Source organism: Gouania willdenowi, chromosome 22 (genome assembly GCF_900634775.1).
Source record: "Gouania willdenowi chromosome 22, fGouWil2.1, whole genome shotgun sequence".
Classification (NCBI taxonomy): Eukaryota; Metazoa; Chordata; class Actinopteri; order Blenniiformes; family Gobiesocidae; genus Gouania; species Gouania willdenowi.
In genome coordinates this window covers 5,599,673-5,609,890 of record NC_041065.1, presented here as the reverse complement: position 1 = coordinate 5,609,890, position 10,218 = coordinate 5,599,673, and the positions used below count along the sequence as shown (strand labels likewise).

General features: G+C 38.7%; 1 long non-coding RNA gene across 1 annotated transcript; it reads right to left on the bottom strand.

Moving 5' to 3' along the window:
- Positions 1-208: 208 nt before the first annotated feature.
- On the bottom strand, positions 209-855 carry LOC114456203 (uncharacterized). Its single transcript, XR_003672812.1, has 3 exons — positions 713-855; positions 505-637; positions 209-348 (listed from the first exon to the last, which is right to left on the bottom strand). It is a non-coding gene; the product is annotated as an uncharacterized LOC114456203 (long non-coding RNA).
- Positions 856-10,218: the final 9,363 nt, after the last annotated feature.

Sequence of the window (10,218 nt, the reverse complement as noted above, 5' to 3'; positions counted from 1 at the left end):
AAATGCAGATGAGCAGTTTGAAGCAACAATTTTTGTCAGTTTTGTTATTTTAACACTGAACCTTATAGATGTACTTTCACTCAAAATTTTACACTGTCAATTCAATAACTTTTTTTAACAAGATTTTCACCCAGAAACAAGCATGCTTAAAGTGCATAACCAGAGCAGGAAAGCTCAACACGAACAAGGTCTAAAACAAGTTAGACAACAACAAAACTGCTGCACATTATTGAACAGAAAGTGTACCTTTCAATCATCACTGGAGCCAGTGAATAACAAAGTCTTACAATGATGTACCGATGGATGAGGAGAAAGAAGAAAACACTTGAGGAGCATGCCAGGATGGAGCTTGGGTTGATGGATCTGTAAAAGCACAAATAAAATGTGCACCGTTAAAAGCAGTTTTACTCTGTAACACAATCCAGTCCAGTGATTGAAAATCCTTGTAATCTAGAAGGCCCTCAGTCCCTGAAGACTTATCATTTTTGCATTATTTTCACTGACCTCTTCACTGGTAGGTCCACTCATGGTCAGCGAGGTCGGTTATTTGTGTTAACACCCGAGGATTGACTGCAAACACTTTTTTTTTTTCCATTCCACCTTGGTGCCTTTCTCAGGATTTATTGAAAAGAAGCACCTTGAAAACAAAAACAAACAAACATAAACTCAAATGCTTTGCAATTTCTGGGCGTATAACAAAAATGCATTTTACCGTTGGAGGAACTCCAGTGTTGACCGTAGTTCCACTGGGTAGTGTATGTTGAAGCAGTAGTAACTTCCAAACATCAAGCAGATGGCATATGTGAAGGAAGTGATGTAGTTGTTGACAATCTCTCGGTCTATGCTCAACATATACGTTTCAGCAGCAAAGCAGGAGGAACCTAAGAATAAAGAAATGAAGAGAATATACTTTAAAGGGGATTTCGGGTTGGACATTTAAATAAGTAATATCGGGTGTGTCCCAAATCACATCCTAAAACACTATGCACTACAAACTCAACAATGAGTATATAGGTTTGTTGGTGTAACCTACCACAGACAATAAGGCAGGGTGTTGGTGGCACGTTCTCCATCTGAATCTCCTCAGCAAGACTCGTCTTCTCCACGAAATGAAACAGATGCTCTTCCTTCTCATCAAAATGGGCAAGTAAAAGAAGCACCATCTGTATTATTTCCCCTGAGCACCCAGTAGACTTAACGTTTTCAGTTTGCAGTTTTAAAATTCCATCCAGAACTTTTTTTTGTTTATGTGCATCAACACATTTGAAGAAGTTTAAGAGGCGTGACCCTTTTTTATCCACATTAGTGAGGAAGGACTCGATCAAATTAATACCAGTAAGGTCCTGGAAGTGTGCTGCCATACCAACTTTCTCAAACAAAAATGGCCATTCCTGGGATAATTGCTTGATACTTGCACCTTTATTGATCTCTTTACGCTGTGTGAAGTAGGTGGATTTGATTAATGCTTCCGCCATGTCAGGATTGTAGTTTAGTTCTTTAAACATCTCCTTCATTTGTTCTTTTTTCTGTAGCTGACTCTCCACAGTCTCAGGGAGGGGCAGATATTTCAGCTCCCAGTTTATACAGCCATACATATCTTGAACACTTGCTCTTTGTTCTGCGGATATTTCATCAGTGTCATCATCTGATGGTGCTTTGCGTTTTGTAATCCTCGGGGTGTCAGGTCGTTTGACGTTTTCAACTCTTGACTGGAGTTGCTTTACCAACGAATGGTATCCAAGTCCAATAACATCCCCTTCGATTACATCTTTAAGAGACTTTGGATACTTGGCCACCATCCTTCTGGCAATCTCTGTTGTATGGCGTTTGGTTGGATTCTTGCATATCTTCATCATCTCGGAGACCACAATCCTAATCATTTCTCTGCGTAAACGTGGACTTGGCCTTTTCTCTCTTTCTAAAATTTGTACCAAGTCCTCAGGGAGCTTCTGCCATGGAATCTGAAAATTGTCTACCCAGTTTGGTACAACTGGATAACAGCTTCCTGACGGTGGTGATGTAGCTGGTGAGCGAGAGCTAGGAGATGACGACGAAGTGGATAGGACAGGTATTGGAGAGGAGCATGCTGGGGATTGAGAAGGAGTGGTTGAGTCTGTATGAGCAAAAACATTTGGTTATTACAAGTTTTGACCAAAAACAATTGTAGGGATGCATAATATATTAAAAATTATTGTGTTTACCAATTCTATAATTCTTTTTTTTACATATAATTCTAAACAAAACTTTCATTATCAAAAAGTATTCTTCAATATCATGGTGTGTGTGTGTGTGTGTGTGTGGGGTGGGGGGGTTACCCAGCTATAAATCAAGATTTTATTGCCAGCACTCTACTTTTTTGTTATCTGAATATTACATCCAATTAATTACATAGGGATTTCCATGACTTCATATTACATCAAAATTGTTCATTGTTGGGGTAACACATGCTTACTCTTCTGGGCCCAGGCGGCTAACAGTCTTCTGGCTTGTATGGGTTTTAAAACAGGCAGAAAGTCTGTCTCTGTAATGTATTGGAAGTCATCTGCTGTTGTTGCACCAAGTGCCTTCAAAGCTTCTTCTACTGACTTGACTACTTCAGTCGGAAGATCCGGAAGCACTTCTGTTATAGCATCACTTATCTTTGTTATCTGTACCTCTGCCATATCTGGAAGACAAAAGAAAGTTTAGACCCTGGTACAGCCAAATAAAACATTTAGTGTGATAAGAGACTGTGCTTCAATGGTACAATCTTGCATTCATTTTGTATGTAATATGTTAAGGGAAAAATGTCAATCAGTTCACCGACATGTCTGCATTGTAGTCTTCCTGTGTCCTTTACAGAGTACATGTGGTAGTGTGAAAGAAATTCACCTTCATACACTCTCAGCAGAAAATGTGGTACAAAATCATCTTTCACGAGAATAAGCATGATTTCTCCAAACTCCACTGAATCCTCAATGTTATTGACAAGTAATTGTCCTTTTCTGTAAGTTATTCCATTATACTGCACATTAAAGTGAACTTTTGTATTCCTTCCAGTGAATCCAAAATGGAGGATTGTGCCTTTAACTTGCTCACTATAAATGTCTGGGTAAAATGGCGAACCATCTTTTGTTTGCAAGGCTGGAGGACTCACCGTCCCAGCGGACAGAAAGGCGTGAAACATCTGATGCCTCTCTGAAAGAGTCAAGCACAGATTTTTGAAATTTTTCAGATGCCTTGTACATCGTTTGAAATAACTGTGTTTGCTCTCAAAACGCATGGTCCACAGCTTGATGAGTGGGCCAAATTTTAGGATCAGGCCAGGATAATGCCGCAAATAATGGTGTTTAGGTCTCAGCTTTATATCGGGAAATAATGTCTTTCTGGACTCTAAATATTCTTGGATCAGAACATCTAGATAGGCTACTTGAGCTTTGGAAATTTGCTGAGCACAAATCAGATCAACAATGTCCTTAAGCTGTAAAATTAGCTGCCACACATGATCTTGGCTGTCTTGTACCTTTTCTCCAATTATCAACGGCAAAAGTCTCAGAAAATTCCAGTTTTGGACTGCATTTCCACTCAATTTTAGTGTTTGAGGACTTACCTCACATGGTTTGGAGCAAGCATCTGTTGCTTTGTATTTTAACTGTTTGATTTGCCTGTTTAAAGTTATATAGGTAAACCATTTCTTTTTGATGATGAAGTATTTGAGAAAAAGAGCAACATCATATGAAAGGACACTCTCAAAAATGTCATGGCCGAGACAAGTGGGCAATCCTGGTGAGCAAATGTCAAAATGTTGGAGAGTATTAAATACAGACCTGAACTTTATCCCTTGAACTTGGGGAGCATTCTCTTGATCCAGTTGTTCAATGGCAGATTTGTATATTGCTGGAGTTCGTTCCAGTCCACAGATGTTAGGATCAGCACCCTGAAATTCAGTTCGAGAAATCAGACAATACCTGCAAAAGTACTCAGATGTACTAAAGTTTTCTGTAAATCCTCCAATGGTGTGGGAGCCCAAGTTGTCTCCAGCAATACAGTAGAGAGCTCCCTTGACCACATTTCCATCATCCATTGCTATCCCATTTTCCTCCAGTTGTTTCAGATCATTAAGGAGCTCATTAAAAACCTTGACATGGCCAAATTCCTTAAAATCCTTATCTCTACATAATAAAACCAGCTGCATATGATCAACATTTGATCGTACATGGGGAGCCATGTTAAGTAGAGAAAAGTAAACTGCCAAAACTTTATGCTTCGAATGCATCCTGGTATAAAACGATCTTAAGACAATTTGGGTTTTCTTGATAAAATGTCTTAGACATGTACACTTTACCATCACAACTGTCTGTGAGAACATCTGTTTTGGGAACATCATTGAGATCCACTGACATTAGGCCCTGCCAAAAACTGGACTCCAGCATACCTTTTAATGTTTTTAGAACAGGAATATAATAGGCAGACCGCTCTGTTCTATTCTCATCTCTGCCCAATAACACTTTTTTTGGCTCCACATAATTGAACATGTTTTTAAAACACTGAGCTCTGGAGTAAGGTGTTCGCATGGGTCCAGTGTGACACGCTGCAAACAAATCAGATTGTTTTAATGTGTCATTTATCTTTGCAATGTCTTCATTTGAAACAGACATCTCTTTTAAACGTGAGTTAAGTTGATTTAAAGTATATGTCTGTCCCAACTCATGTATATTCTGAATTTCTTCAATGATGTTTTGAATGGTAGACACAGGAAGTAGATGCTGTCCCTGTAGTTTCATGTAAAACATGCAAATGTTTTTGAAATATAGGGCTTGGAAATTAGACGTGTCGCCAACACTGTCTTCAGTATCTGACAAACTGGCAGCTACCTGTGTGTCAACACTTGTAGTAGGAACGTCACACTGTGCTTCCTGAATGGATGTAAAAATCACATTTTCTGACCAGTCTCTGTGCTTTCTGGACATATGAGAGGTAAATGACGGTTTAGCACTGAACACACTTTGGCATTCTCTCACTGGGCAGGCAACATGGCGCCCTTCTGCTATGTGCTCCTTTAAATGAGCAACCAAATGTTTGGCTCCCTCACACTGTCGTTCACAAAGAGATACAGTGCATTTCAATGACGTTAAGGTCACATCCTGAGTAGTTGTTGGCGTCCTGTTATGGTGACGATAGAAATGTGACTTTAAAGCTGTATATCCAGAAAACACTTGCTTACAACTGGTCCCAATACATTTGAAAATAAGTCGGGGTTCATTGCGGTGCAATATACAGTGTAACACATATGCTTTCACAGACTGGACGCTTTCTCCACATATATTACAAGAATACATTTTGTCAACCTATAACGTGGCATTCAAACATAAGCAACCTGGTTAGCTTCGGGCTTCAGCACATAGACGGCCCCGCTTTAGCTTGGCGCTCGGCGGGAAAATGATTGAGAGAGAGATTTTTTGTCATGTTGTTGATGTCATGATGATTTTACTGATGATTTTAATTGATTTTACTGATGATTTTAATTGATTTTACTGAAGATTTTAATTGATTTTACTGAAGATTTTAAATGTTCTTATTGATTTTAAACAATTGAATGTTTTATCATGTAAAGCACATTGAGTTGCCTTGAGTATGAAATGCGCTATACAAATAAATTTGCCATGCCTTGCCTTTAACTTGGCGCTCGGCGGGAAAACCTACACTGTGTTACAGAGTAGTGCAAAACGCTTTCTTATGACTCCTGACTAAAGAAGAACACAAATGTATCTTCTAAAACAATGCCAACTTGAATTAATAGGCTTTCCCAGGCTGTTATAAGAATTGTATACCCATAAACGCGCAGCTAAATGTCATTACATAAGGTTTACGGACTACAGTGTAGCGTCTTCAAAGATGTGTACTGAGTTACTCACCAAGAAACTCAAGACGGCAGGTGAAGAAGCTCTCGGTTACAACCATGGACTTTAAACTGCAGCGTCAGGATGTGATGTCCATGTCCATGTCCAACGGGAACGGGTCACTCCAGCCGACTCCACTCACTCGCGCTGTAATCACAATCAGCGCATACGCGGGAGGCTGACTGTGTCGGTTGCTGAACCGCAGGACTCCTTTGAAAAAGAGGTTTTTAAATTCAATATGACTTTTCTTTAAAATCACTAAATTAGTTTTAATAATATATAATCGATATTATTTAAAGTTAATATATATTAATAGTAATTGCATATTTTTTACTGTTGTGTCTTGTTGCACTTTCACATTGACTTTTAGCTGTAATTAAAAAATAATTGCAAAATACAGTACTCGAGTGCAATATGTTATACGTATTTTTTTCAGTTAAAAAACGGTGCAAGAGAGAGGGAATGTATATTTTAAAGAGAAAAAATGTAATCATTACAGTTTTTTCATGATTAACGAGTTTACTATGATTTTAATGTTATATAAACAGTAAAAACCCATTATTTATATTTACAGTTTTTTACTGTCATGGTTTCACAGTTTTTACCCGTAAATTTTACAGATTTTTTTTACAGTGTACACTGTGGGTAGGAGTGGAGACAGGGTTAGGTCCTGTGACAGTCAGTGAATCAGCTGCATCATCCTCAGTTTTTAGTTTCCTTCAGTGAAGGAAAGATGACGAGCTACGAATCGATCCGCCCGAATAGGCAGGTTTTTGTGCTTGAAAAGCCCACTTTCACAAATGCACACAATCTGTTTCGCAAATATATATTTTATGCAAACTTGTAAAATAAATTCTGAAATGCACACGCTCTACTTCACAAATATTATTTTGAGGCACACTTGTAATATAAATCCACCAATTGCTTGAATGTGCATTTACAAACTGCTATGTGCTGTGAAACTTCTGCACATTTGTGAGAGAAATGTGTGTGGTGAATTTTGAGACTGCCCTGACGTCGCGGGTCAATGAACGTTAGTCTTTGTTATTATGAGAATGGAACCTGGCAAGAGCCAGAATGATGTGTAGCCCTCCCGCTAACTCGAGTTCTCCACATCGATCTGGGTCAGGCAAATCTTTTCGGAACCAGGGAGGGACATGAACAGAATGCTGATTGGGCGAAGCGCCAGTTCACCATGATTTGTTTTAGCCAATCACATGGCAGAGACACTGCTATGGCTACAACAATAACAACGCTCCGCTGGTGAAAACATACGTCTTTACCATCCAAAAATGCACAAAGTGCCTCACGCTGTTTCTTTTCAAAAAGGAAATGCTGGATTCTTCTAAGACTGAGTTTATAGCAGCTTCCACAAGTTCATCCTCCTGCGTGGACATCTTTCTGTTTTGATTCGGAGCCATGCTAATAGCGGTAGGCCAGTTCTCTCCCTGCAACTGCTCATGCGCCAGTTTTGCTTCGACGCTTCTGCCTTGGTCACACTCGTATATCCCACCCTAAACCACAACACTTCCTCATGATTGGTTTGAACCGGTTCGGTTCAAACCAAGATGGATTATGGTGTTTGTGAACACCAGGAGAATATATCTTGCAGGAAAGATTAATGTGTTTCGGTTAAAAAAAAATGAAATGTCAAACCTTGCAGATAATTCTAACAGCCAAGTATCCTCTTTTTTGGAAATCAAAACATGGACAGCATAGTTAAAGCTGCAGTATGTAGAATTGTGAGACTTGTATAGAATCAACCCCCCCCCCCTTATGAATTCACCGGTAATCTTGTGAACGAGCACAACTTAATGTCGAGCTCTGAGCTCCTTTTTTCTCAATAGTGACTTGTAATAAATTTAGGGACTTTATCTTGTGTGATTGGAAACTCTGACATAAAAGCACGTATCACTGTGTAGTTCCTTCAGTCACTGCCATGAGTCCGTCTCCCACCACAAACCAAAATTGTACCCATTTGTAAATAGCTGTGTGTGTGTGTGTGTGTGTGTGTGAGAATGTTTTATAATCTTTGTATTGTGGGTGGATAAGATTTATTGTGGGGGTAAAACCCTGTCCAAGGTGAAGGCCATCTTGGTCAATAAGTCCCACCCACTCTATGATGTGCTGGTCAGTCACAGAAGCACCTTCAGCACCTTCAGCACCTTCAGCACCAGGCTGATCCAACCACGGTGCTCCACAGAACACTACAGGAAATCATTCCTGCCTGTGGCAATTAAGCTTTACAATTACTCACTGTAACCTCACAGCTTTCATTGTTGTAAATATCTGTATTATATTTGAATATTTGTATTAATATTATTATTATTATTATTATTATTATTATTATTATTATTATTATTATTTATCTCATTTAATTTTTTTTACTATTGTAATGTGTGTGTATCTAATTATGCACTTTTTAACGTGTATTCTTTCTTTCTTCTTTGTTTAACATTTAGTTTTTTTTAAATTTGTAATATTTTCTTGAGCAGCTGTAATGAGAGTAATTTCCCCCTGGAATGAATAAAGAAATTCTGATTCTGATTGTTTTGAGTGCATTTCACTGTGGTATAAAAAGGCCCAACCAGGGACAGAAGTTTTGTATCTATGTCGAATTGCATTGTTCCAGTCAAATAAATAAAATAAAGCTCTCACAAGCAGCTGCAGTGATACTTGCTGCCAGTCAGAGCAGACCCACACCACTCCATGTCCACACTGCAAATGAATTGTGCATGTTCTCTCCAGCATGTCCAAGGTGGAGAAGATGGAATGAATAATGTATTCCATCTGTTATGTGTCTCCCTCTGACACCAGTATGTGGCACAAATAGCTTTTGGTCAATAATGTCTGCTTTGAGTTCACGTGGACCTCCATGGAGCCCGTTCCTCCCAAATATGTGTGTACCTTAACCACATCAGTCTTTCTTTTTGGCTTGCTTTGCCGTGTAACCGCTGTGCCTTTGTCCTTTTCCAGCAGGAACAGTCCGCCATTAAACTTTTATTATGAATTGCAATATGCTCAAAGGTTAGTATAGATTTTTGACTAAATGAAGCAAAAATATACTTACAAAATGAATTTTTAATCATCAGTCAATCTTTATCCATAAAAAGTGCTTTTCATACAAAGAATGCAGCTCAAAGTGCTTTTACAAAGTTAAAAAACACACACCGTTTACAAATCACGTCCACCACACACAGACACAGACACACATTGTGATTTGCACACAGAGAGAAATTCACAATGTATGTGTGTGTGTGTGTGTGTGTGTGTGTGTGAGTGTGTTTTGCTGAATGTTTGAATGAGCTGACCATGTTTCTAACCCACTTCCTGCTTGTTCAGCTTCAGTGACTGTCAGGTGCCTGAAGGGAGGTCCCTCAGCACAAAACCCAAATCACATTTGCTGTTGTGAAGGTTTTTTATTTTATAATTTATTTTTTTTTTTTTTTACTGTTTATTGCTTCAAACCAGTGTGTGGGTGTTTTTAGGAGAAGACAATTCAGCGTAAAAACGGCTTGGATGCAGCAAGTTGCTTGACCCAATGGTGTAATAGAAACCACAAGTTAAATGCCTTTCCTGAATAGGACTGCCTGTTTGTACTCCTAGGATAGGTTATCCCTGAAAATATTTTGATGACTGACACGCTTTACAGAAACAAGCGCCTGTCTTGGAGCTTCAAACCTCTCAGCGTATTGACTATGACCTTTGAGGGACCTATTTAAGTTTGGCTTGCTATAGCTATGGCCATATTTGGAAGTAATGAGCAATGTTTGAGTTGTAGTCCTTCATTATGTAATATATACAGTATATATATATATTGCAATGATCTGCAATGTATAAAGGATCAAGACACCTGAATATTGCAACTGCTAACGAAATCAGTTCCAAGAAATGAATTACTATTTTCAGAACAAACTTAGGGTTTAGTCTTATACCACAATAGATATTTCACTGGATTTTGCCACTGGACTGCAGAATCCTGAGGTATTGAAAAAAAAGAGTATTAATTGACATTATGTTCAATCACCCAATAATCCACAAACCTGGAATATTGATGATGATTAGATAAACTTGATCTTCTGCAAGAAACAAATAAAGATCCTGAGTGAGTTTTGTTAAAGCCAACAGGGACTCAACCTCAGGGCAAGAGACTCTATTGTTGTTAGCCTAATTGTGACTCCAAAATAAAATAGAATTTCATTGGTTTTTCCATCAGTCACAATGAACCAGAGGAAGCCATTTAGTTATTTAATTATTCCATTGGCTGACAGCCATTTTCAGAACAGATATCCCCTCACTGCCATTTTAGAGCATTTTGACTGACCTTTTAAGACCCACA